Genomic DNA, 6,659 nt, shown 5'->3' on the forward strand with positions numbered 1-6,659 from the left:
CCTTAGAGTTTTTTTCTTCCATATGTTATGTTGAAGAAAACCAATCTGTAAGTGATGACAGAATGTGATGTATTGAAGTACTTGTCATCCACTTACTGTTTGTCTGTGCATTATTTTTAACCCTTTAAAAGAAAACAATTATCTTTGCACAAGTATCTATGTTTCTGGATTTCATTTGTCAGAATCTACTTCAAGGCAGGTCCTGCAAAAAAGATTAAGCTATGATTAAATATACACAGCCTTATGGTGCCTTATAATCAGCATCAGTATGGTGCAGCCACTCAAAACTAAATCTTTAAATGATTTAAATATGTAAAGATGATCAAAATTATTATTATTATTTTTACATTTTAACTGATCCTACAAGTCTCTACATTTAAGGACATTGTTAAGGTATTTGTCTGATTAACCAATTGATCACAAATGAAACATCAGTGTATTTCAGGTCAGAGACAGTTTTACAGTGAGCTGACCTTTGACCTCTTCATTTGCATGCAGCTATGAATAAGGAGAGGAGGCCTGCAGGTGCATCCTGAGGAGGAGGAGAGGGAGGAGCAGAGAGGTGATGCTTCACTGATGGAGGATGAAATCTCAGTTTCATTTGTTCATTTTATCTGATTATTCTAATAACACTTCCTATGCAAGAAACTAAAACGAGGCAAATATACAACAAACTGAAAAAGCTCTTTGTTGATGCACAGGTTGACCTATTTAAAATAGAAACATCTTCAAATACTGTTTTATTATTTAAAGACTGAATCAATGAAATGTTTTTGTGTTGATTAATAACCTGTTGGTAAGACAAACATCAGTAATGAGGAAATAAACAGTTCAACCATTTTTTATTTTTTTTGTTATTTTTATTCATGAGTTCAATTAAAGAAAATTCTTCATTAATCACATTTTGTATCGCATAATTAATGAATCTGTAGCAAGTTGCAAAGCTGATCTATCACCTCCACCTAGAGGCCACAACATGTATTACAAGCATGCAGACATATACTGTAAGATGTGAACCTTGTAATGAGCAAACAGCACAAAGAGTCAAGAAGCAGATTAGAAATGGTCCCTCTGCTCCTCTACTGGTCTTCAGTGGAACAGTGGGACTTGTTGATGGTTTTCTCTGAAGTCTGGGAGCCCAAAGACACTCGACATGTGTAGACCTTGTCCATGTTCCAGTCTGACGTCTGGATGGACAGATAGCTGCTGATTTGGAAAGTCTGGTCTGGTTGCTGAACGGCCGTGCTGGTAGAGATCCCACTGCTCACTGGACTCCCAGCAGCAGACCAGCTCACATCTGCAAAAGGCACAGACTGAGAGGACAGACAGACCAGAGAGGCTTTGTTGGACTGGAGCTCAGCACTGGACGGAGGGAAGACTGTGAGGACAGGAGGAGAGAGGCTGGAGCCTGAAACACACACACACACACACACACACACACACACACACACACACACACACACACAGGACATTGAACACATGAGTACAAGTGAAGTCATTCAATACAAAGTATGACAGAGACCATCAACTCATTAGTTTTGTTCACAGTTTGACAAACAGGCTGCAGTAAAGAATGTTGTCATCACATGTAAAAACATCATGAAATGATGATCAAAATGATGAGTCATTCATCAATCAGGATCATTTTTTATGACAGTAACAATATCATAAAGACACTTTGTGTGCCGTGAAAAATACTTTGTGAAATATGAAACAACTGTCCTGAAATAACAATTCAAATCCTTTTTCTAATCAACTATCTAACACTTAGAAATGAGGAAATAATCCAGAGCATGTTTTTAATTGAAAAAACTAACTCATCAAAAACTTTAAACATTTGAAACACGAGAAGTTTAGAAGTTTGAATTCTTCATATCACATTGTAAGAAACATTTTAGAGATGATTCAACAAAGGTTTAGAAAGGATCAAACATGCCGTTTATATTTGGACATGAATTGTCACATTTTGTAATTTGATCTGAACTGTTCAACATTCCTCAAACATCAACATACTTCAGAATTGACAGAAACTATTTCATACAAATGTTGAAACCTTTTTGAAAGCTTTCCGTTTCATTCCAAGACATAGTCTGGTGTCAGAAAGAGAACTAAATATAAATGTGTGTTGTTCACACAAAAATATATCTGAACAATGAGTTAAATAACAAATGATGATTACTGATCAGTTTGAATAAGAATGATCAAATCTCTCTCATTTCATGATGAGTTTCAAAGTACTTACTCGTCACAATCAGCTTGGTGCCTTGTCCGAATACCACAGTGATTCAGTTTGTATACATGGCTGTACAAAAACCTCCTGACTCTCACTAATGAGGGGAGTGGAACTGAAACATCCTGTTGAGAGCAACTTTCACTGTCAACATGTCATTCTTTCATCAGTCTGCTCACATTACAACAACACTGATGGACTTTTATCAAACTCTTTTCACCCTGAAGAACACTTTGTTTAGTATCATTTCTTATTTTGTTCAAGTTATTCTGCTTTTCTTGGATTGACTTAGTCAACATCTCATGTATGCAGCAGTCAGTCTGTCACTGAGGTTTTTGTCACAGTGTGAATCACTGTGATACAGCTTGAGAAGCAGAGTCGTCCCATGTCCGACAGAAATACTGAGCAGAGTCTCCTGTCTCTGCTCTCTTTATGATGAACTGATAATCTATGTTTTATGAAGATTTAGAGTTGAATCTGTCTGAGGAGAATCCTGATCCAAAGCTAAGTGAACTGTCAGAGTGGTGAAATCTCAGAACATACTGAGGAGCTTCACCAGGAACCTGTTTGTACCAGGAGACATAATTACTATCATATCTCTGGATGTTACATTGAAGATCAACTTGTTGTCCTGTAGAAACTGTGTGGACAGCAGGCGTCTGGGTCAGCACTATCACTGCATCAACATCTGTAACACACACACAGAGAAAAAGACATGAGAGAAAGGTTTGTGTGTGAAATGATGGTGTGTGAAAGGACTGAGAAGAATCTCTTACATGTTAGAGCAGTGATGAGAGTGCACAGGGTCCCCAGCATGTTGTCAGTGTGTGCTGTAAACGTCCCTTACTGTCCAGCTGAGAGGTGAGCAGGGTTGGAGTGTGAGGAGAAGAGACACTGAAGCTTATAAAGACACTGAGGAGAGGAGAGGAGGAGGAAGAGGAGGAAGAGGAGGAGGAGGAGGAGGAGGAGTTTACACACTCAGCACTGTTTTTCTTCGTTAATTAAACACATCATGCAGATTTCTAACATCATCTTGGATCATCTCTAAAATCCTTTTTCATGTTGTTTACAAACCAACATGTTTTCACTTTTTTACTAAAAAAGTTTGCTGATGTCCTGATTCCGTCTTTTCATTTGGATTAATAATTAATAATGAAAAATGTTTAATTCTTTGACCTTAATTGTTAAATTTGACTTTTTCTTTTTTTCTTTTTGATGTCATTGTGTTAACAGACTCACACTAAAAGAAACACAGTCTATACTATAAAACAGAAAACTATTTGAATGGTGGCTTCATGGTTTTCAAAATGACATGAAAAAATGAAAAATTAAAATTAAAGAAAAAGAGTCTGAAAACACTGAAATATGTTATGTCTTCATGTTTACTGATGATAAATAAATGGTGAGTGTTTTCTTTTTAAATCAAAGTGGTCTATCAAGAATACACTGAGGACACTGGTTGGTAGTTACAGGGGGCTTTAGTTAATGTGTCAGAGAGTCAAAAAGCAGAAGTGTTCAGTGAGGAGGTTTTTGTCACGGTGTAAATCACTGTGATACGTACTCACTGACAGAGCTGTCATATGTCTGACAGTAATAAACTGCTGAGTCTCTCTCCTCCACAGTGCTGATGATCAAACGATAATCTGATTGTGACTGATGAGTGGATGTGAACTTTGGAGAGGAGAAACCAGAGCCATAGCTTGGAGAGCTGCTGTGATAGTTCCAGAGAATAAACTGAGGAACTCCTCCTGGAATCTGTTTGTACCAACGAACAGCATCGTCAGTCACAGTCCCCAGGTTACAGTCCATGGTGGCTGTCTCTCCTCTCCTCAGAGTCACAACAGGAGGCTTCTGTGTCACCAGCGTCACAGCACTCACACCTGGAAACAACAAGATGACATGGAGTCAAGAGAAACACACAGACTGATGAATCCAACATGAGCTCAAAGCTGCAGTAAGTCAGCCTCCTTACATGTTAGAGCAGTGATGAGAGTGCACAGGGTCCCCAGCATGTTGTCAGTGTGTGCTGTAAACGTCCCTTACTGTCCAGCTGAGAGGTGAGCAGGGTTGGAGTGTGAGGAGAAGAGACACTGAAGCTTATAAAGACACTGAGGAGGAGGAAGAGGAGAGGAGGAGGAGGAGGAGGAGGAGGAGGAGGAGTTTACACACTCAGCACTGTTTTCATTCATTAATAACAGACAGGGTTTATGTCTGTTTGTTCCTGTTTGTCATGTTGTTGTTCCTGTTGTCTTTAGAGGCCTCCTCATGTCTTTGAGATCAGTGTTCATAATCTAATGAAGAAATAAAGTCTACATGATTTGAAGTGTAATGTGTTCTCACACTTGTGTATTTGAGTTTGTGCAGTAAACAGGTTGAGTATAAAGAATGTTTCAGATTGAACATTTCTCAGGTTATCTCACTTTCGTCACACTTCTCATGAAATGTTCTCTCTCTAAGAAATCATCTTCTGTTATTATATTGACTCTTGAGATTGTAAACACATCATTCCTGTGATTCTGTGACATGTTTCCAACATCATGAAGTTTGTCTCTTCTTCTTCTCTTTCTAAAGTGAACTTTGACACACTTTTCTGTTTCCAGACAAACATTTGGCCTGAGGCTGAAGGATGAATCAAACAGAATCAGGATTTCATCAGTCTAATCAAACAATGTGAAATCTCTCCTCTGAGCTTTAAACTTCCTCATGGTCATTCATTTTGTAGTCGTTATAGTTCAAATTATTTTGATTAACTTGATAAATTTAAAGAAAACAATCATATGAAGGTTTTTTTTCTTTCTTATTTCCTTGTGTGCTTTATATTCTAAATGCAAGCTGCTCTTGTTTTTTTATGTTTCCAGAGGTAAAGAATTCATCTCTTTGCTCGTCCTTGTTCTTCACTTTGTTTGGCACAAATTGCTCTATGTTGTAAATGAGAAAAAGAAAAAGGGCATGAAACAAATACTGACATTTGTGGTTTCTTTATGTTTGTTAATGAGATACATTTATTAGTTTTTTTCCATCTAAATGGCATTTTTAGAATATATTGAGGACACTGTTTGATACTAATGATACATTGTGTGTAGTGTATTTACAGTGAACATTATTCAATGTGAAAGAGAGTCAAAAAGCAGAAGTAGTTAGTGAGGAGGTTTTTGTCACAGTGTAAATCACTGTGATACGTTCTCCTTAGCAGAGTTATCCCATGTGCGACAAAAATAAACAGCAGAGTCTCCTGACTCTGCTCTCTTTATGATGAACTGATAATCTATGTTTGATGAAGATTTAGAGTTGAATCTGTCTGAGGAGAATCCTGATCCAAAGTCAGGTGAGCTGTGAGAGTGGTAAAATCTCAGAACATACTGAGGAGCTTCACCAGGAACCTGTTTGTACCAGGAGACATAATATCCATCATCTCTCTGGATGTTACATTGAAGATCAACTTGTTGTCCTGTAGAAACTGTGTGGACAGCAGGCGTCTGGGTCAGCACTATCACTGCATCAACATCTGTAACACACACACAGAGAAAAAGACATGAGTGAAAGGTTTGTGTGTGAAATGATGGTGTGTGAAAGGACTGAGAAGAATCTCTTACATGTTAGAGCAGTGATGAGAGTGCACAGGGTCCCCAGCATGTTGTCAGTGTGTGCTGTAAACGTCCCTTACTGTCCAGCTGAGAGGTGAGCAGGGTTGGAGTGTGAGGAGAAGAGACACTGAAGCTTATAAAGACACTGAGGAGAGGAGGAGGAGGAAGAGGAGGAGGAGGAGGAGGAGTTTACACACTCAGCACTGTTTTCATTCATTAATAACAGACAGGATTTATGTCTGTTTGTTCCTGTTTGTCATGTTGTTGTTGTCTTTGGAGTTCTGATGATCTTCTTTGAATCTAGTAAATAACCTGAGGGTCCAACAAAAGTTTATGTATAAAACATAAAGTCCATCTCTGTTAGTTGACCTGATTAAAAATGTTTCATAATCTTTTTTATGAGCTGTAAATCTGTCCTGTTATTTCTGTTATTAGTCATAAAAATCAACAGAAACTCATAATGAGACACAAACATGATCTTCTTCTGCATCGTATTAAAGTTCCCTTCACTCTGTACACACTAATATCATATTCATGTCACATTCATTTGGAGGTGATAGTGTTTGTCATGATTTTAAAACACAAACATCACAAGATGGTTTCTTTTCTTTTCTCTTCACTTGTGTGATTTATATTCTAAATACAAGCTCCTCTTGGTTTTCAATGTTTCCAGAGATAAAGAATGAATCTGTGTGTTTCTCTTTATTTATCAATCAGTGGGGTATTTCTTATAGTGGGGCACTGAGCTCAGTCCAACTGTTTATATCAACATGCAGAAAAGATGAACATCGACACTGACTAAAGATTTTTCTTCTTATGTGTAGTAATAAATGAGATGAGGTTTC

At 37.8% G+C, this 6,659-nt stretch overlaps 1 long non-coding RNA gene across 1 annotated transcript; it reads right to left on the bottom strand.

Moving 5' to 3' along the window:
• Window positions 1-825: 825 nt before the first annotated feature.
• On the bottom strand, window positions 826-2,582 carry LOC136183089 (uncharacterized). The gene is made up of 2 exons (XR_010668907.1): window positions 2,243-2,582; window positions 826-1,408 (listed from the first exon to the last, which is right to left on the bottom strand). It is a non-coding gene; the product is annotated as an uncharacterized lncRNA (long non-coding RNA).
• Between the last annotated feature and the right edge of the window lie 4,077 nt (window positions 2,583-6,659).

Source organism: Labrus bergylta, chromosome 16, assembly GCF_963930695.1.
Source record: "Labrus bergylta chromosome 16, fLabBer1.1, whole genome shotgun sequence".
In the NCBI taxonomy this organism is placed as follows: domain Eukaryota; kingdom Metazoa; phylum Chordata; class Actinopteri; order Labriformes; family Labridae; genus Labrus; species Labrus bergylta.